At 41.1% G+C, this 20,856-nt stretch overlaps 1 protein-coding gene and 1 long non-coding RNA gene across 2 annotated transcripts in view; both read right to left on the bottom strand.

Moving 5' to 3' along the window:
* arhgap6 (Rho GTPase activating protein 6) overlaps nucleotides 1-20,856 on the bottom strand; it is a 276,724-nt gene that overhangs the window by 187,867 nt on the left and 68,001 nt on the right. The gene's annotated exons all lie outside the window — the stretch shown is intronic.
* On the bottom strand, nucleotides 1,898-19,386 carry LOC134298011 (uncharacterized). The gene is made up of 2 exons (XR_010004979.1): nucleotides 5,528-19,386; nucleotides 1,898-3,918 (listed from the first exon to the last, which is right to left on the bottom strand). It is a non-coding gene; the product is annotated as an uncharacterized LOC134298011 (long non-coding RNA).

Here is a 20,856-nt window from a genome sequence, read left to right as displayed (position 1 = left end):
TTATATATTTAGCAAGAGAACTAACTGGAGGGCATTTCCTCCCTGCACTCATGCATTGCACGCTAACTCAGGGCAGTTCCATTAAACATGCTTTGGAGAGAGTTTAAGTCTGCCCACCCGGCGCGGGGGGGACGGGACGGGACGGGGGGGGGGGGGGGACGGGACTGGGCTTTCCTGTGGGTGGTGCTCATTGCAGTGTGGTAACTATCGTGGTGCAATGGGAACACCACAACCCCCCCCCCTCTAAAAGCCTTAAAAATACAGGCAAACCTATTGAGCTGCCATTAGCAACACACACACACACACACACACCCGCCCCCCGCCACTTCCTGGAGCATCATTGGTACATTTCAGGAGCCTGCAGAGAGGCCTAATGGCAGCCTGGTAAGGTTTTCTTTATTTTTAAATCTTTGTTGGGCGGGTTTGGGAAGAGGGTGGGCAGCATCTCACATCTTTGGGCTCCAGGAGTCTGTCCCCACAGGGCCCATAGCCCATTAGATCTGGGTTTTTAAAAAAGGCCTGGATCTAATAGGTTATCTAATTAATTTGGGACCAAGCAGGGTTTTCCTGCTTTGTCTCGAATTAATTTCCTTTTACCAGAGGCGTTGTTTGGACGCCTCCAGTAAAAGCACGAGAGCATTCATATTTTGGGCCCTGTCTGGATGGGCTTCAAAGTCTACAGTCTAATTCCTGTGTCCTTCTCAACTCTCCACAAGAACCTTCCAGTTTCATTCAGTAAGATTTCCGTTACCATGGAACATATATCCACTGTTTCAAATACTTACGTCCAAGGAGAAATTGCCCATCAATTGAGAAGCTGTTTTGTGACTCAACTGAGATAAAAGCAGGATGATGATGATTGATATTTCATACACAACAAGACTGATACACAACAAATAAGATCACTTTGCTGGCTGTTGTATTTTATCACATGTTGGACACTTCCCAAGTGTTTTTTTGCAATGCCAATGCTGATATATAACATTAGTCTTCTGTGCCATCTACTGGCAGGATTTGGTAGACTGAAAAGCATAAACTTCATATATGACTTCATGATTTTTATTTAAAGAAGGAACAACTTCCTAATTCCAGTTTAACATTCTGTATATACGGTTAGTGCATAGTTCTTCTTTGTGCACAGTTTTTATATATATTCAAAGAACTATTACAATATATTAAGAAACAGGTTCATTCTTACTGTTAGATGTTTGCAGTTTGGGTCTATTGGTTCTGCAGGGAAATATCTGTAGCCTACTAAAGTTAAAGCTTTGAGGGGGGGGGGTTAATGCATTATCATTTTAAACTCTGGGAACAATATGAAAAGCACAGTCCACACAAATTTTACTTAGCCTTTGCAATGGCTGCCTAAAAACCTACCTCAACTTGGTTTGATGTCACTGGGTGAAAAGACTAAAGGAAGCATACCAATATATACCAGATTTTCCTATTTGCTTCAGAACTATGTTCCATATGTTTCAATTACTCTAAAGTGCTACAAGTCATGATGTACAGTCACCATTTTGGATCACAAGTAACTACCTTTCAGGCCACCAGAGATTATTTCAAGCAACATGCAATAGCACTGGAAAGATGTTCTTCTTTAACCCTTTAAAGATGGTTTTAAGCTGGTACAGGGAAAGGTCTAGGGTTACACACTGATAAGCCTATCTCAGCCCAAATAGATCCTGCCTTTTAAAGAAGTGCTCATGGCAAATTGAGGGAACAAAAAAAAAACCCTTTGAAGCCTTCATGATAAAACACTCTAAATAAGGGGAAAACATATTCTGTTTCTAGCAGATCTTTAAAGTACACACATATTCTTGGCATCAAAAGAGGAATGCTGTCCCAGATGCCCAAAATACATTTCAGTTTAGCTGCACATAAATCTTTTACAAAATTTTTCTACAATCTTAGAAGTACTTTAATATATATGGGTTACATTTTTTTCTTTACATATATATGTGCATATGTGTGTGTCATACAACAGATGCACACACATTGTGAATGCAGACACAATTATGCAGGTATACACATTCATGCCTGTACAAGTATATATTCTCCCTATCTTATCAGACTATTTTGTAAGGGATGATTCAAATGCAGTATCAAAATCTCCTTTCAGAGTTACTATTCTTACAGTTCCAAGGCCACATCCAGATTAAATGTGATCCAGGATGTACCTACACTTTAGAATCAATGTAGTTTGACACTAATTTAACAAATTGCCAGCCAGTGCAACTATGATAACAAGAAAATAATAAGGTCCCTGTAACCTGCTCTAGTTAAAAGTTTGGCTGCAGCTCTTTTGAACTAGCTAAAGTTTCCAAACTCTTCAAAGGCAGCCATATGCAGAGCGTGTTACAATACAAATGGGAAATATTAAAGGCATTTACTACCATGGCCAGATTTAGAGTCTCAAGGAAAAGGCACAGTTAGTACACAAGCTTTTAATGTGTGAAACCACGTCTGGCTAATGCAGACTCATGGGCATTAAAGTTCAAAGACGAGTACAGGAGTACATCCAAACTTCACATCTATATTTTCAGGAGGAGTGTAATTTCACCTAGAATAGATTGAATCCCTATTCTAGCTGCAGTCTCCAGGCTAAATGCAACTATAAAGCATACTTAGGTTAAAAGTGGCAGAAGATATCATCTGATCTCCTCACTGTTTTTGCACAGAGGACAACCAAGTGTTTAAGTCCAAAATATGAACTGGTTCGTTTCCTATACAGTTAACCCACCATATCCATGTATACACATATTCAACCATCCTCAGCTTGAAAATCGTCAAAAGAAATCTAAAAAAGAAGCCTTGATTTCTTTTCATTTTCTATGATAAACACCCATTTACTATGCCATTACAGTACAATGGGACTTGAGCAGCCATGGATTTTGGTACCCATGGGAGTCTTGGAACTGAACTCTCATGGATATCAAGGACCCATTGTAAATGTTAAATAATGAGATCAGGATAAAGTGGGAAACCTGTGACTTTCCAGATGTTGATGCACTACAGCTTTCATCATCATTGGCCATACCACCAGAAGACTGAATGGAAATCTCACCAGGGAGAGATTGGAAATTAGGAAACTTCAACATCTCAAAATCACAGGTTCCCCAACTCTACTGTTGCATTAAATTTCAAGTGGGCAAAATGTAACTAAATAGTTATGAGAAAGATCATATATTCTGGTTCTCCAAAATCTTCAGAATATGCAAGATGTATTTTACAGCCATCAAAAATCTGCTCTGAAACTCAAATACTGCACACTGTAACCTACATACTGTACTATATCCTGTTTCATCTTATCAAGGAATTTTAAAAATGCATTTAGCAAATACTAAAACAAGGAAGTGCTTTAAAGTGCAATTCAGTAGTAAATGTGTCCCTGTGCTATCAAGTTGAAGCAAATACTGTTTCAAATGCTGCAAAGGAAAGAATCCCAAAAACTTTTACAGACTGGTTTGATAAGTCCAGTTTCCCACCCATAGCAAAATGCATCTTTGTATTTGGAATGGGAGGAGGCTAATGTTTCTGGATAAGCAGCTATTCAGCCTTTAAGTCAGTCATGCCAAAAGCTGGGAATGATATTCCCTTCTAGGATTTATTTTATTTAATGTCAATACTGCACTTGGTCCTTTACAAGTAAAAGAAGAAGAAAAAAGTTCCCTGCATTCAGGCTTACAATCTAATTAAGGCATGACACACACAAAAAAGGAAATGGCAGTATGGGATGGGACTCTTCTTCTCTCCCTCCGGACAGTTTTCATCTTCTTCTGGGCCCAAACAGGATGGAGCTGTGCTTGTCTCTGCTTCTCTCACACACAGGACAGTGGCAGTTGAGACAATGGGAAGACGTTTCACATGTTTTGGAGTCTAGTCTCGATGGAGCTATACCTGCCTCTTATTTTCTCCCTGCAAGGAAAAGGCAGAGAAAATTGGATAACTGGGTTCACTGGATAAACCCAGTTAGCCTGTATTGTGGTAGCCACAAAATAGCTTACATGGTCCATGCTGGGAAAGAAAATAATAATGTATCCAGACCACAACTGATATATCTGCATGTTGTTTTTAATTTCTAGCCATTTTTCTAATACTGTTTCTGACCTGGGGTATACGACCTCTTCTCATGGGTTGGGAATTAGTTGAGGAGGCCAGAAATTGCTTTAACCATCTTTATCTGGGAGCTTCATTCATAATAAATAACTGCTGCCTTGACCCACTGTTTTAGCCATTCTACCTCCCAAGTGAACTAGTAAATGGCATGCCTAAGTTCTAAGATCCTACCCAAGGATTATTTTGTTTCAAAAGTTGGCAATCTTGCTATAACAAATTCCCAAATATTTACATGGCCTAGTCCTATGATTATCATGGAATAATAGAGGCACATATTAGCCTCTGTTACCAGTCAGAAAACTGACAGAATCTATCTGGCTTCCAGTAAGAATTTCATGGCAAAGAGAAGGCCAGATAAGACTCAACCATCAGTAAGTTTCAGAGTAGCAGTTCCAGTGTTTGGTTTTTTTTTCTACTCCCCATTGTCTTTTCCTTTTGTATCATGTTTCAAAAAATGTAAACAGCTGACAAAGTCAATAACTAACAGTAGTAATTAATAGATACTAATATCCTAATATTCTTGTCAGCGTTTGACTGTGTAAACAACCAAATTGTTCAGAGGTCACAGAGATCTATAAAAATAGGTACCTACAATAGGATACAGAGAGCTGTTCAGAATGTTGCAGTGATGAAAGAACGGCCAGATTTTTTGAGGTCAAAGACATATTTTCCCATGTTTGCACACAGTATATTTTTAATTGCCTCCAGTTGCAACAGCACCAAAATATATGACATTCCTGGCCCAGCCCAAGTCAAACAGGAAACTGTCTCTGATAGTTATGCTCTGCTTCTAATTTTAAAGTTGAGAAGTTAGAAAGAGTTGCTCCATAAAAGGTCCTGCAATAATATTGCCATTGATTAATTAATCTAAAACATAATTACAAAGAAATTTAATCCTGTCTTGCATTCACCTAATGATGCTCATCTGAACTTTTTTTTTTAAAAAAAATGTAGTTATTCTTAAGATTCACTTTCTAGTGGGGAAGGGGAAGATACAACAGACTGAAGACAAAATAAATCCACTGATCTAAGTGCTCCATTATTCTTATAGAAATTCTAAAAGAAATTTCCAATGACAGTCATTGTATTTCATGCATTCCATTTGGGATCATGAGGTAACAATATGGTCAATATACTAATGGTTTGGATTTATCTATGTGGCCACCTGCATGTAATATTTAAAGATATATAAAAGTAAGATATTGAAGCATTCACATATATTAATCAAACAAGATATGGTTACACACCCGTAAACCTTTCAATTTTAAGCTGTTTACCATACATTATGATCACTTATCTCCAGACACTTGGTTGGGTTCTAAGCATTCCAGAACTGAACATACACACTTACCAGTCTCTTTCCAGACTAAGAAAAGCATTAAAATACACTACAAATAGCACCACTAACCCAATTCCATAAAGAACAACGATCTGGAAACAGAAAATATCTCCTTCAGCACCAGAGGAGGGCAACTAAAATGATCAAAGGTCTGGTGACCATGTCTTATGCTGAGCATCTTAAAGAGCTGGGTCTGTTTAGTCTGCAGAAGAGAAGGTTGAGAGTAGACATGATAGCCTTGTATACATATGTGAAATGATGTCATAAGGAAGAGGGAGCAAGCTTATTTTCTGCTGCCCTGGAAACTAGGACTTGGAGCAATGGGTTCAAACTGCAGGAAAGGAGATTCCACCTGAACATTAGGAAGAACTTCCTGACCATAAGAACTGTTCAGCAGTTATACTTGCTGTCTGGGAGTGTGATGGAAGCTTCATTTTGGAGGTTTTTAAACAGTGGCTGGATGGCCATCTGTCAGGGGCACTTTGATGTGCCTCTTCTGGACACCTTCCAGCTTGTCAATATTTTTTGAACTGTGATGCCTAGAATTGGACACAGTATTCCAGGTAAGGTCTAACCAAAGCAGAAAAGAAAGGCACCATGACTTTACTCAATCTAGACACCATACTCTTTTTGATGCAGCCGAAATCAACCAACGCAGCCCAAAATCAACCAAAGCCAGCATGGCCAATAATAATAAAAAGTCAGGTAATAAAAGTCAACATCAAAATAAAACCATCCGACCACAGTTCTGCCAGCAGGGGAACCCCCCCCCCCCCCCACACACACACACACATAGGCTTTTGAATTCAAGTTTTAATGGTAAATACTTGTAAGAGGATGCTAATTATTGCTGTATTGTTTTAATTGTACTGTTTATCGTTATGAAATGTATTTTTTTTTAAATAATAGCTTAATTCTACAGTATTTTAATGCTGGATTTTGATATGTTTTTAACCATACTGTAATTGTTTTAATTCATATGTGGTCATGAGTCCCAATCATGGGGAAATGCCAGGGTATACATTAAGAGAAGGAGATTTTGATCATGGTGATGACAGAAGTTAAAATGCCTCAAGTCCACGAGATTCATTCAGTCCAGAAGAGAAGTGCAAAATATTCTCAATACAAAATCCTTTTTGAGAAATGCAGTTTTAAAGAATTGCAATACACAATAGCATTTCTACACACAAAGCAGATTGAATACTAAGAACATTTATTGGGCACTTGCTTTCAACCAATAATAGTGAGAACATTTCTAGAATCAGTCCAAATCAGTATACTTCTAATTTCCACTTGGGGGCATCTGAAAACTGCAGTAGTTCGTTTGGAAAAATAAACTGGAAGTTACATGAACTATTATTCTGCTCATTGTTATCTGCTGTCATATATTAAGCATATTTGCTATTTATCCCAGTCCCAGATCAACCATCTAAAAGAGAGTTTTGTTAGATCATAGGGCTAACCTCAGGCAACATATATGTGATCTGCAACATCTCGAGCTGAATTCATTAGAATTATTTGATGTATTGTGCATCTGTCCTACACATTATGTTCTGCCCCCACACTATGCTAACTACTTGGAAGGTGAATTGGCTGCACAGGGAACAGATTGGAGACTATATAGTTGAATCAAACTGGAATTTATTAACTGACAAGAATTTTAGAGTTTCTCTCCTCCTGAGTCTCATTACAAAGTCTTTATGAGGAGAGGTGAAGTATTTGAAAGATAGACACAGTTCTGGCCAAACTGAGGCTCTTGAATCTTTATTTCTTCTTATTGTCTCTTTTGTGAATGGTGTTCAACTATCTCTAAAATAGGGGAATAGTGTCTAGATCCAGGGAAGTCATGCTCCCCCTCTATTCTGCCTTGGTCAGACCACACCTGGAATACTGTGTCCAATTTTGGGCACCACAGTTGAAGGGAGATGTTGACAAGCTGGAAAGCGTCCAGAGGAGGGCAACTAAAATGATTAAGGGTCTGGAGAACAAGCCCTATGAGGAGAGGCTTAAAGAGCTGGGCATGTTTAGCCTGCAGAAGAGAAGGCTGAGAGGAGACATGATAGCCATGTACAAATACGTGAAGGGAAGTCATAGGGAGGAGGGAGCAAGCTTGTTTTCTGCTGCCCTGCAGACTAGGACGCGGAACAATGGCTTCAAACTACAGGAAAGGAGATTCCACCTGAACATCAGGAAGAACTTCCTCACTGTGAGGGCTGTTCGACAGTGGAACTCTCTCCCCCGGGCTGTGGTAGAGGCTGTGGTGGAGGCTCCTTCCTTGGAGGCTTTTAAGCAGAGGCTGGATGGCCATCTGTCGGGGGTGCTTTGAATGCGATTTCCTGCTTCTTGGCAGGGGGTTGGACTGGATGGCCCATGAGGTCTCTTCCAACTCTACTATTCTATGATTCTATGATTCTATGAAAATGGTCTCAATATTTAACTCTGACTGGATTTGAATACAGCTCATACAGCTTTGACTGGATGTGCTATTATGTAGACTTTTCAGCCTTCCTCCCTCTTCATCTTCCAGTCATGAAAGGGTGACTATTACAAGAAAGAGAAGTGCCTTGCCTGAGGCTCCGCCCCTGAGGGAATTCTTAAAGGGGCAGGGTGACAGAGGCTTCAAATACAAAGAGACTATCTAGACTGACTCTCCAGAAACTGTATATAAAATATTAATCCTTCTGACTAAAAAGGGCTTAACTAGGGATAAACAGTGAAGGTCTTCACAGGGCACAATACATTAGGTTGGATTCAAACAAGTTAAATCACACTTTAACTCTTGATTTAATTGAGCGAGCAAATGTGCCACTAATTTGGACCTCAGTGTGAATAATTTGCAGCATTAGACTCAAGTTCTTTTAATATGTAGTATTCCAAGTTTTTACAACTACTGGTCAGTTAACTGTGCAAACTAAAAATACAGTTTGGTGAACAACATACAACATAAAATAGTTACCTCAGCCCAACATTGCTCTTTATGCACCCCATTTCAATTTGATCTTGTAGGCTTTCTGTTATTCTCAGAATTAGCTCTCTTGATGACTTCTGAGAATTTTGTCTTAAGTATACATTGAGTTATCTGAATATATCAATTTCCTGTTTCATGTACAAGGTTCTTTTTTCCTTTTTAAAAATATCTTGTTTGCTTGGCTGGTTTAACTGGATTATCTCATTTGTAGATATGTTTGCTCTCCTTCTTCAAAGAGTTTATTTTTAGAAGGAAAGGAATCTATAAAATGGATATACATAACATAACTAGTGCCAAACATTTCTCCTGCTGTACTCCGGTCCAGCATATACAGTATTATAAAATTGGCTCCCAAAGCTATGAGAGTGTTGTCAAATTGGCTCTTGGTTTTATCAGATTTCTTAATTTGTTACAAGAGGTCACCTCCTTTGGGGTACAGTCAAACATTGCCGTACCAGCATTGTATCTCATTTTGTTTTCCTTAAAAAAATGAAGTAATTACCCTTAAAGTTAAATAATTTTATCTACAACCAAAGAGTGCAGTTTGAGGCCACTGACAGTAATCTGAAACTCCTGCAGACAGTCTGTTCTGCATCAGCATACAAAAGATAATTAAGATGGGTTCATGCAATTTTAGCTCCAGATGCAAATTAGTAAAAGGCAATTATTGCAAAGGGCATAAGCCATACAGACACCAGCAATACAATAGACCAGTTTTATGAAGTGTGACTATAAAACCTCTTACTTTGATATGGAAGTTCTACAATTTGTTTGAAAATAATGCAAACCTCATTAATGCCACTTTACCCACACACCTCATTACCATATGGAAGTCAAACAGCATACCTGGCCTTCTTACTAACATCTATATTGTACAATGCTGAAATAAAGTGCATCAAGAGGCAAATCTTACATCAAAGGTAGCGTCTTACATTAAATATCAATTGTGACCTAGTATCACTTATCTGCAAGCAAAGCGTAATTTTTACTAGAAAATACACCTTCTACTGCAATATATTACTTCAGGAATATGAATACAAATATTCTCTTTCTTCTTTCCTTGTAAGGCTTTTCTTGACACCAGTGAGACCTCTAGAGCCTGCAATACTATTTTTGGAAGTTAACCACTTGGGACTGTTTTTAGGAATCTGCTGAAGTTGTAGCCTTGTCCATTTGCCCAGTTTTTTTTATGCTGTCATTTTCTCAAGACGGGAAATCCTACAAAGTTTCAATCTTTAAAGTAAGGAAACATATCCCCAGAAAGCAATTCAAAGAGCTTTCTCTCTCTTAAAAAAAAGGAGATTCCTGCTGATTATCTCTATTAATTGGTTAGCTCCCCAGATGCCCAACATATTCCCTTACACTCTTAACTCTTATTATTCTTAAAGGCATTTAAGATGATAAATTCAAGCTTTAAGCAATGTAGAACTTTGGAAGAACCACAAACAAAAAAGCAATCACATATAAAATAAGGGCCACTTTTGAGACCCCAAAGTGTGTAAACACGGTGGGGAGCTCAAGTCTCCCCAGCTGACAGTTTGCTTCACCATAATTTGTTAATGAAATTGCTTCCTTGTCATCTAATAGTGGATTTCTGATAGCATACATGAGTTAAATCAGGGATAGGCAGGGCGGTGGTGCAGGCTGGTTAGCAGCCAGCTGCAACAAATCACTCTGACCAAGAGGTCATGAGTTCGAGGCCAGCCCGTGCCTGTGTCTGTCTCTGTCTCTGTTCTATGTTACGGCATTGAATGTTTGCCTTATATGTGTGCAATGTGATCCGCCCTGAGTCCCTTTCGGGGTGAGAAGGGCGGAATATAAATACTGCAAATAAATAAATATGTCTACATTTGAGAATTAATGCAGTTCAACACCATTTTAACTACCATGGCTCAGTGCAATATAATACTGTGTTTTAGTTTTACAAAATCTTAAGCTTTCTCTACCAGAATGCTGGTGCTTCACCAAACTGCAAATCCCAGGATTCTATAGCATTGAGTTAAAGCAGTGTCAAACTGCATTCATTATAAAGTGTATATGCACCAGCACCACCACAACAATAGTTTTATGTCTTACCCATCCCTACCTGTGGCTTGAGGCGGGTTACAGAATAGTTAAAACACATAAACATTGTAAAGTTCCTATAAATACACATATTGAAATGTATTTCTATAAAATACATATTAAAATACACAGAATAGAGATTAAAACGCAGGACACGAGTTTAAAATTAATGATCAAAACTGGCTGGGTAGGTCTTTAGATTATTTTTAAATTCTGACAGTTCATTTAGCTGTTGGAGCTCTTTTTGGCAGGTCGTTCCACGGTCTTGGGGCGGCCAATGAAACAGTCCTCTGAGTGATGGTTGCCAGCCGGGTTCTGGCTGGTTGGAGTAGCCATCCCCCAGAGAACCTCAGTGTTCGGGGCAGATTGTATGGGGGAAGGTGATCCTGTAGGTAACCTGGACAAAAAACATGTAGGGCTTTAAAGGTCTAAAGAAACCCTAGGTACTGTAAGGAAACAAGCTGCAGAAAGCTCTGTGATGCATATGATTCTTTTTGCTGAGGAAATTAGAAAAGACCATCCCAATTTATATACTAAATTAAGTATATATTATCTGAATTTCTGTCTCTAACAATGGGATTTTGTACAGATGTGTACCTTATCAATAGGACTTGCAAATAACTTTCAAATGATAAATCATACAATAATAATAATAGTAATAATTTTTAGTTATAACCTGCCCTATCTCCCCAGGGAGGCTCAGGGCGGTTTCCAACAAAGGATGGCAAACATTTAATGTCAAAAGTCAGACGCCAATTAGAGAGCAAAATAGAGTTTATTAAAGCAACAGTCCAAAAAATAGCTCAACAAACTAAAAAGACTTAAAACACTTAACTTTCAGTGTAGAACAAGAGGGAAAAACCCCAAAAAACAAGAACTGGCAAATAATCCGGATTAGCCAGAGATATAATCCAGGTTAAATTTAAAATTCTAGAACTTGACCCAAAAGTTCACAATGGGCTGAAAAACGGAGGCATGAACTAAAGCAAGCAGTATTGAAGCCCACAAACCTTTTCCAAAACTCAAAAGTACAAAAAGGAGTTCAAAACAAACAAATGCCCAAACTGAGCTAGGGAACTCCCAGTTGAGAGCAGCAAAGCCAGTGAAATAGCGAGATGCTGGCGAGCTCGCTGCAACCGCTGCTGGAACGTACACCAAACCAAGAGTTAAAGGAGCAGAGCGGGAAAGCGTCGTCAAGCCGGTCCAAAGTCGGGATAAGCAGACAGCGTCGGTATCAGGAGTGAAGGTAGTAGTCAGCAACAGCAGACAGCCATGGAATAGAGAACGATGCCAAGCCACGGATTGAGAGCGAAGAGCAAAGCCGAGTCAAGTTCCAGTCCAAGGTCCAAGAGGTTGAAGTCATCCAAGAAGGTCACAACACAAAATGGCACAGAGAGCCAAAGCAACAAGGGCGAACAGCAGCTAATACAAAATAGTAATAACATTGCAGTCCAGGAAAACCCACACAATTCCAGCCCTCCGTTACAGAATAACCCAGATTAAATTTACATCCATTGCGAAGTCCCAGTCCAGTCTTCAGTAACACACACAGGAAACTCAATGGCGCCCAGCAACACCTTGCCACACGCAAGGTATAATGGCCAAACAACCCCAATATATCCAGGTCTCCCTGGGCTTCCAAACTATCCACGCCCAAAGAGCAGGTGTCTCAACTTCTTAATCTGAATCAGAACTCCACACAGCCAATGCCCTTGGGTCAGGTGTTCCGAATTCCTAATCAAAGTCCCAATCATCCTACCCATGCCCAACTCTATCCACACCTGTGGACCCCCTCCCACTCCTCCAAGCCGACTAAGTGGGATCTGCTTCTGAAGACACCCAAGCTTCCCCAGCATCAGCATTATCCATGGGCCCCGATTCGTCCCCAAGCATCTCCGGTGCCCGTGCCCAGTCCGTGCCCAATTCCTCTGTTAACACCTGTTCCCCAGCATCCATTTCCACCTCAGGATCCCCACATGAATCCTCCTCAGAAGACTCCCCATCAGTCTCCCTGACCCTTTTCCTAAACAAATCCTCCAATGAGCCCTCCTCGCAAGGGTTTTTCCTTCCTCTCCTGATCCCACCACTATCATTCAGTCTCCAAAGGCGCATTCACAACATTTAATGCCATAATAAGCAGTATAAACAAAACAAAATAAATCAAACTAGTAAACAAACAAGTCAATACAAACTTATAGTAACCAGCCAAAAAGGTAAGTAATTAAATAGACGTGGTAGATCGAAATCAATCACACTTATAGCATAATAAAAATCTAATCAACTAAAACCAAGTATGTAAAACTCTAATCAACTAAAAACAAGCTGAGCAACTCATTTGGACAAACACATCTCTCTCATCATTTACAGGAACAACATTTATAAATACGGTAACTGGTAAGGCAACATCTACAATAGAACCCCATAAGGCTACAGTCCACTTTTTAATTTCCTACACTCCAAATCACCATTTTTTACCCCCAATTTTCATCCCAGTTTTGTTTCCTGGCAACGTATGTGATTCTATAAGAATACAGTAGAGTCTCACTAATCCAAGCCTCGCTTATCCAAGCCTCTGGATAATCCAAGCCATTTTTGTAGTCAATGTTTTCAATATATTGTGATATTTTGGTGCTAAATTCATAAATACAGTAATTACAACATAACATTACTGTGTAATGAACTACTTTTTCTGTCAAATGTTTTGTATAACATGATGTTTTGGTGCTTAATTTGTAAAATCATAACCTAAATTGATGTTTAATAGGCTTTTCCTTAATTCCTCCTTATTATCCAAGATATTCGCTTATCCAAGCTTCTGCCGGCCCGTTTAGCTTGGATAAGTGAGACTCTACTGTATTTTTATTTTCAAAACTAGAAGTGATTGGTGAGGCACATGCATTTACTTCGGGCCTCTTTCTTCGAGCAAGTGATCTTGGCTCAAAGATCCTTTCTAGTGGAAAGCACACCAAACAGAAATATTTATATTCACAATTGTTCTCCTAACTCTATAGATATGCTTAGTTGTAAACATTTTTGTTCAATAGCACTCTTTTGAAACATAGTTTATATTAGCAAATAGTGCTCATATTAAAGTTTTTTGTTCTTTCCATTAATTGGATTTTCAGTTGAATAATGTGATAACAAATCATGCATGAAAACGCAACCTTGGAAACTGTTATCTGGGGGATTCATGTCAACTCTGATTTACCCATTCACTTTCATTTCCAATATTCTTCAGTACGGGAGAATAAGCTTAGGGATATATCTGTGCTGAAAATGCAAAAGTCACTTTGTAGTCTATAGATGACATTTTCCTTCAGACAAAGGAACTGAGCCAGAGGTTTGCCTGCTTCCCTAAATGGATTGATATAGGAAGAGAGAAACTATAGAAATAGATTACTGCCAAAGAAATCTGAACATAGTTCATTGACTTGAACTATTTTGTCTTTCTTTGTGTTTTTTTTAAATGTCTAATGTGCTCATTAACACCTATTTCCACATCAGAGTTGCTAGGTCAAGAGCATCCCATAAAAATCTCATAGCCAAAACTTAAGATTTAGGGATCCCTTCCCTGCACTGATGTCCCTAACCATGGTGCATTGTCAACTAGAATTCCTCAGGACATGTAGAACAAATGTAGATCAAATAATAAGCACATTCCCTAAAAACATTCTAAAAGGCGAAAAGCTGGATTTCAATGCAAGAGTTTGGAAACAAATATGTTATGTCTAAATAAAATATATTACACCTGTTACAGAGTTGTTAAAGGGAAGGAACCTGCCAGGGAGAAAAAATTATAAAAGGGGTGACAAACATAATACAGCACCAATGTGACTGCATGGAGATTCAAAGCCAGACCTTTAAGAACTATAACCTCAAAATTGTCAAACCTACAGGTTTGGATGAGCAAGCCTACCATTTTAATTTTCCCTCACATTAAAAAAAATGCTTCATTTCTCTCCTTCCAGGGTACAAACATTTTTGTAATGTTTTATTGAAAATTAACTCAAATGAATTTCTTATCATTCTCTGTTGCTATTCTATTTCCCAGTTCGTATTTAGGGGAAAAATCTTATTTATATACAGTACTTTATATACCAGAGAAAGGAACTGCAGTGAAAAGTACTGTTCAACACCAAGGTAATTGGCTGCATAAAAAGTTTATTTTCACAAATTCATGACATTTGATACTTACTCCCAGGCAGGGCCGGCCCTAGGTAATTTGCAAGTGTAAGTAAGCAGTATTTTTGGTGCCCCTCCCCCCCCCCAAACCAATCACTGAAAAATAAAAGATAGAAGGTAGAGGTGAATAGAATATAAACACACACACACACATATTTATATGTCACATATGGTCCTTGCATATGTGTTTGTATGTGTGTGTGTGTATATATATATATATATACCAGTATATCTTATCTCACTTATCCAACACTCCCTTATCCAACGTTCTGGATTATCCAATGCATTTTTGTATGTTTTCAATACATCGTGATATTTTGGTGCTAAATTCGTAAATACAGTAATTACTACATAGCGTTACTGCGTATTGAACTATTTTTTTCTGTCAAATTTGTTGTATAACATGATGTTTTGGTGCTTAATTTGTAAAATCATAACCTAATTTGATGTTTAATAGGCTTTTCCTTAATCCAACATATTCGCTTATCCAACATTCTGCCGGCCTGTTTATGTTGGATAAGTGAGACTCTACTGTATATACATACACATACACACAATGTGGAGAATATGTGGCAAGGTAGATAGATAGGTAGGGAGCCACAACAGAAAAACCTTCCCTGGAGCAAGGCCTAATAATAATGATAATAATAATATTAATAAATCATCCCAACAAAGGATTCCCCCAGGCAGGAAGCAGCCAAGCTTTGAAGCTGAACGTCTATTCAATGCTAATCAAGGGGGGCAATTGAAACATTTATACCTGCCTCCAACAGACAAGAGTTCTTTCTTTCTCCCACCCTGGACTTTGCGCAGATATATAAACCCCACTTGATTACTTTCCAACCTCTATGGATGCCTGCCATAGATGCAGGCAAAACATCAGGAGAGAATGCTTCTGGAACATGACCATATAGCCCAGAAAGCTCACAGCAACCCATTTGTCTTTACCATATTACACAAATGTAATGTGCTCCTCAATTTTGGCATAGTCATTTAGGCAAAAAAGGTGTGGCTGAGATTGATGTAAATATGGTAGTTTTAGCCTTCTTACTCAGATAAAAGCTTAAATAGGGCTACAGTAACTAGGCTTTGGCATTTTGGAGAATATGCTCAGCATGATAACTATGGTCCTTGCCCTCTGCTGAGCATGAGAATGATAAGCAGACCATCTTCTCAACCTCTGACAACTCTGATGGCAAGGCTGGGGTGACTTACTTGAAATGGAGACAAAGTTAGTAGATGCAGGCGAAACGTCAGTATTTTAAAAACTCTAAAATCAGGACAGTAAATAAAGAACACCACTCAGAAAACAGAGGAATTCCAGACAGGAAACAGTCCGGGCCAGCTAACACCTCCCAACAAAGGATTACCTCAGGCAGAAAGCAGCCAGGCTTTGAAGCTGCAAGGCTATTTAATGATAATCAAGGTGCCTCAGACAAGAGTTCTTTTTCCCACCCCGAAAATTCCACATATATATAAACCCCACTTGCCTAGTTTCCAAGAGACCTCACAACCTCTGAGGATGCCTAACATAGATGCAGGCGAAACGTCAGGAGAGAATGCTTCTGGAACATAGCCATAAACTCACCACAGAGTCAGGGAAAACGGTCAATGAATGTCGGTGCAGTAGAAAGGAGAGGAGGAAGGAAGGAGGGAGGGAGAGAGGGAGGAAAGAGAAAGAAGGGACAAAGGAAGGAAGGAAGGAAGGAAGGAGAGAAGGAGTGAAGGATGGGAGGGAAAGAGGAAGAAGGAAGAGGAGAAGGAGGGAGGGAGGAAGAGGGAGGGCACCAGGGAATCCTCAATCAGGGCCAGCTAACACCTTCCAACAAAGGATTACCCCAGGCAAAAAGGAGCCAGGATTTGAAGCTGCAAGGCTATTTAATGCTAATCAAGGTGGCCAATCACAGCATTCACACCTGCCTCAGACAAGAGTTCTTTTTCCCACCCTTAACATTCCACAGATATATAAATCCCACTTGCCTTGTTTCCAACAGACCTCGCAACCACTGAGAGTGCCTGTAGAGATGCTGAGGGTGACAGGGAATGGAATCCTTTTGATCCCACCGCTGCCACCAATTTATGTGGAGAGCTGAGGTGACAGAGGATGGAATCCCCTTTGAATCCCACCGCTGCCACCAATTTATGTAAGGAGCTGAGGTGGCAGAGGATGGAATCCCTTTTAGAATCCCTCAGCTTAGCCACCAATATGTACAGAGGTGAGGTGTCTGACAGGAATGTGTGTCAGAGATGGAACCCTCTGATCCTCCACACACACACACACAGATACCACCACTTAATAAAGATGTTTTGTGAGAGATGATGTTAATTAATTATTTAGTTGACTATCTTCTTCGCTGCCACCAATGGAGAGACGTCAGGCAGATGGCACTGGTTCCTTTAAGCTTTCTCTATTTGTTCCACTTCGGGTGTTGATGTTACTTAACTTAATATGAGAGTATGACAGAGGCTTGATTAGAATAAAATCAAAACAGGTTTATTGCAGCTACAGAGCTTGATGGTTTCAGATAACTTGGTAAAGGCACTTCGCTTAATGGTTACAAACGGTTATGAGGTGGTTAAACTTTCAAAAATACTTCTTTCTCTGGATTACACTAAACCCTGATCCTCCTGGATCCCTTGGGATTAATGTTCCCTAATCCACAGATTCTATAACTGACCCTAGACAAATCACCTAACTTGCCTAGTCTGGTCCAACCTAAATCTGACTCAAATCTCTTTATTTAAGCCAGCCTGATTCTCCACACAAGAATCAGATCCTTCCCTGTGACTAGGAAATCACAGACTGCTGGGTTTTAAAATATTCCCCCTATTCCTTTCCAGGCGGCGGTTGGCTCCGCCCCTGTTGCTATGGTAACCTGTTCTAGCACTCTAAGATGGCTACCTTCCCCCATACATATTGTCAACTTAAATACTCACCATTTTAACTTAGCCAAACCTGGCTGTATAAACAAAATCAAATACACATATCATCTATAAACAAAATATAATTATACACTTCTTCACAGTGCCTTCCAAGGCAGTCTTCACTTCAGCCTCCTTCAGAAGCAGGAGAAGCAGGGGGCATGGTCTCCTGGAAGGGGCGTGCCCTCTATGCCCGTAGGCCCCGCCCCCTCCACAGCCCGCACGTGGCCCGATCAAGATGGCGGTTCTCATGGGTTGTATGGCCATGTTCCAGAAGCATTCTCTCCTGAAGTTTCGCCTGCATCTATGGCAGGCACCCTTAGTGGATGTGAGGTCTGTTGGAAACAAGGCAAGTGGGGTTTATATATCTGTGGAATGTTTAGGGTGGGAAAAAGAACTCTTGTCTGAGGCAGGTGTGAATGTTGCAATTGGCCACCTTGATTAGCATTAAATAGCCTTGCACCTTCAAAGCTTAGCTACAAGGCATTCCCTCCTTGCAGAAAGGGAGAGCAGGGAAAAGAGGAAGGAGGGAGGGAGAAGAGGGAGGGCGCCAGGGGATCCAGAAGCCCAGCAGCAGCGGAAAACAAAGGGCTGAGCCCGCTGCTGCTGCTGCTGCTTCTGGGCGTCGGAGGGCAGAAAAGAGAGAGAGGCGCCCCGGGGACACAGTTAAAGGGGCAAGGCACAAAGAGGGCGGGGGAGCAGGGAGGGGGGCCGGCACTGCGCCCTTCCAGGCTCCGCCGGCTCTTGCGCCTTCTGCAACCGTATAGTTGGCATATGCCTTGAGCCGCCCTTGCTCCCAGGTTTACCACAGGAACAAGGAAACGAATTTGAAATTTTTCACATAGAAATGGATGCCACTTCAGAGTGATGCACAGTAGATGCTGGAACAATTGCTTCACTGAGAAAGGAAGATGCTTTGTCATAATTCAGTTACTGACTGAATTCTTGCCCCATTTTCAAGACCACCCAGTAATAGGGGGGCTTTCCTTTTTGCCAAACCAAACTGTTACTTGCCCTCACATTTTCCAACTATGTAGATTAAAATGGCTAAGGTCAAATGGGGCTGGCATATTATTGGAGCCTTGGCACAGATCATGCCTTTCCAAAGCTCAGAATGATTACTTTTACTTCACACTGAAATATTTATATACTACTGTGCTAAATCATAAATATTATGCTTAATAAAACTGATACTGACAACCCACTAAAAACTTGGCTGTTATAAAATTCGGAGCCCTTGTACCACTGTTCTATTTCACCTGGAATCAGACAGTCAGACACGAATCTAAGGCTGACATTTCCGAAACCCATCAATTTTACAGATGGTACAGCAGTGCAGAGAAAAATAGTCTACCTTTATGAGTTCCACCTGCTTTTGACTTAAGAAGATAACTATAGGCTGTGCAGAAAATGCATCAAAACAATCTGATAAGGTGTTAACTCATTAAGGCTTAAGGGTAAAGCTTTGGGAAGATAAAAATATTAAGCCTCCAAAGAGTAATTTCTTCTCTCTCAACCAATTTCATTCAGTTACAATTTAAATAGGAATGAACAAGAAGCATTTTATTCCTGAATACATCTGATCTTCCAAGTTCCTGACATCCCTGGTTGGGTCTCAGATTATCTGATTAAACTAGATTATATGAGTCTACACTGCCATGTAATACAGTTCAGATCAGATCATCTCAGGACCGGCCCAAGGGAATCTTCAGGGGTACGCAAAAAAAAATTTGCGCCCCCCCCCACTGCGCCGCAGGAGGCGTGGTCAGATCTGGCCCCGCCTCCCACACCACGTGCGGGTGCCCTGACCCTGCCCCCACGGCGTGGGGCAGCACGGGAGGCGTGGCCAGACCTGGCCCCACCTCCTACGCGTGGGCAGCTTGGCCAAGGCGCGCACGGCAGGAGGCAAGGCCAGAGCTAGCCACGCCTCCCACCCCCGCACACCCTGTCCCAGGCAGGCTGCAGCGGGAATCCGGTCCTTCCAGGCCACGGTGAAGGTCCAGCCGCGGCCTGGAAGGACTGGACTCCCGCCACAGTCGGGTTGGGCCAGGGTGCCCGCCGCGGGAGGCGTGGCCAGCCCCGCTTCCCGCGGCGGGTTACCCTGTCCCAGCCAAGCTGCAGCACGCCTGCTGCAGCTTGGCTGGGACAGGTGCCTGCCGTGGGAGGCGTGGCCAGCCCCACTTCCCGTGGCGGGTTACCCTGTCCCAGCCAAGCTGCAGCGGGCGTGCTGCAGCTTGGCTGGGACAGGTGCCCGCCGCGGGAAGCGGGGCTGGCCACGCCTCCTGCGGCGGGCACCCTGTCCCTACGGCACGCACCGCAGGAGGCGGGGCCAGACTTAACCACGCCTCCCGCATCGCGCGGCCATGCCTCCCACAGCACGGGAGGCAGGGCCAGGGCGCCGGAGGCGGGGCCAAGTGTGGCCACGCCTCCCAGGGGCTCGATAGCGCCCCTGGGAACATGGCGCCCAACGCGGGGGCGTGGCTAGTGTCCCGTGTTGGGCCGGGCCTGGATCATCTGAATTTTATACAGCAGTGCAGATGGGGCCTCACTCTCACAGTCGAATTATACTGCGTCTGTCTTTCTTCAATTGACTGAAAGAGTCTACAGCAGCTGGAAATTCGGCCTTGAATTCACAAAGTTTTGATTTAAATGATAAAACATACAGATATAAATATGTATGAGCCATCCTTTATCATGAGATCTGTGGGTAAAAATATAAGAACCAATTAAAAAATTTAAAAAATAAAAAATCACATAAGCTAAATACATATTAATTTTTTTTACAAATTAAACCAGATTAAAGGTTTAAATCAGTTTACAACCATGTACATTTCAATAAAAGCTGCATTTTAACTTGGCAGTGGAATGAAACCAATGCCAGTAATGACCACGTCTTGAAAGGGAGAATGTTTCACAAACTGGGCAACTGCAGCAGAACCAGGGCAACTGCAGCTATAGATCTTCTCACATTAGTCCCATTGGCAGAATACATCAAAATATGTGTATATGTTGTAGTGGTAGTGGTGTGTTTTCAGTTCATTTTTGTATTATAGTAACCCAATGGTGAACCTATCACAGGTCTGAGGATGTGTGAGTCATCTAAGGTCATCAAATGGGTTTCCATGGCCAAGTGGGGAATTGAACCCTGGGCCTCAAAGTTGTAGTCCAATGCAAACCACTACGCCATACCTGCTTGTGCATGTGTATTTATCCATACACACACACACACACACACACACACACACACACAAAGAGATATGTT

This window comes from Anolis carolinensis, chromosome 3 (genome assembly GCF_035594765.1).
Source record: "Anolis carolinensis isolate JA03-04 chromosome 3, rAnoCar3.1.pri, whole genome shotgun sequence".
Lineage (NCBI taxonomy): Eukaryota > Metazoa > Chordata > Lepidosauria > Squamata > Dactyloidae > Anolis > Anolis carolinensis.
Note: the sequence above shows the minus strand (reverse complement) of the source record. Positions and strands in the feature narration are given on the sequence as shown.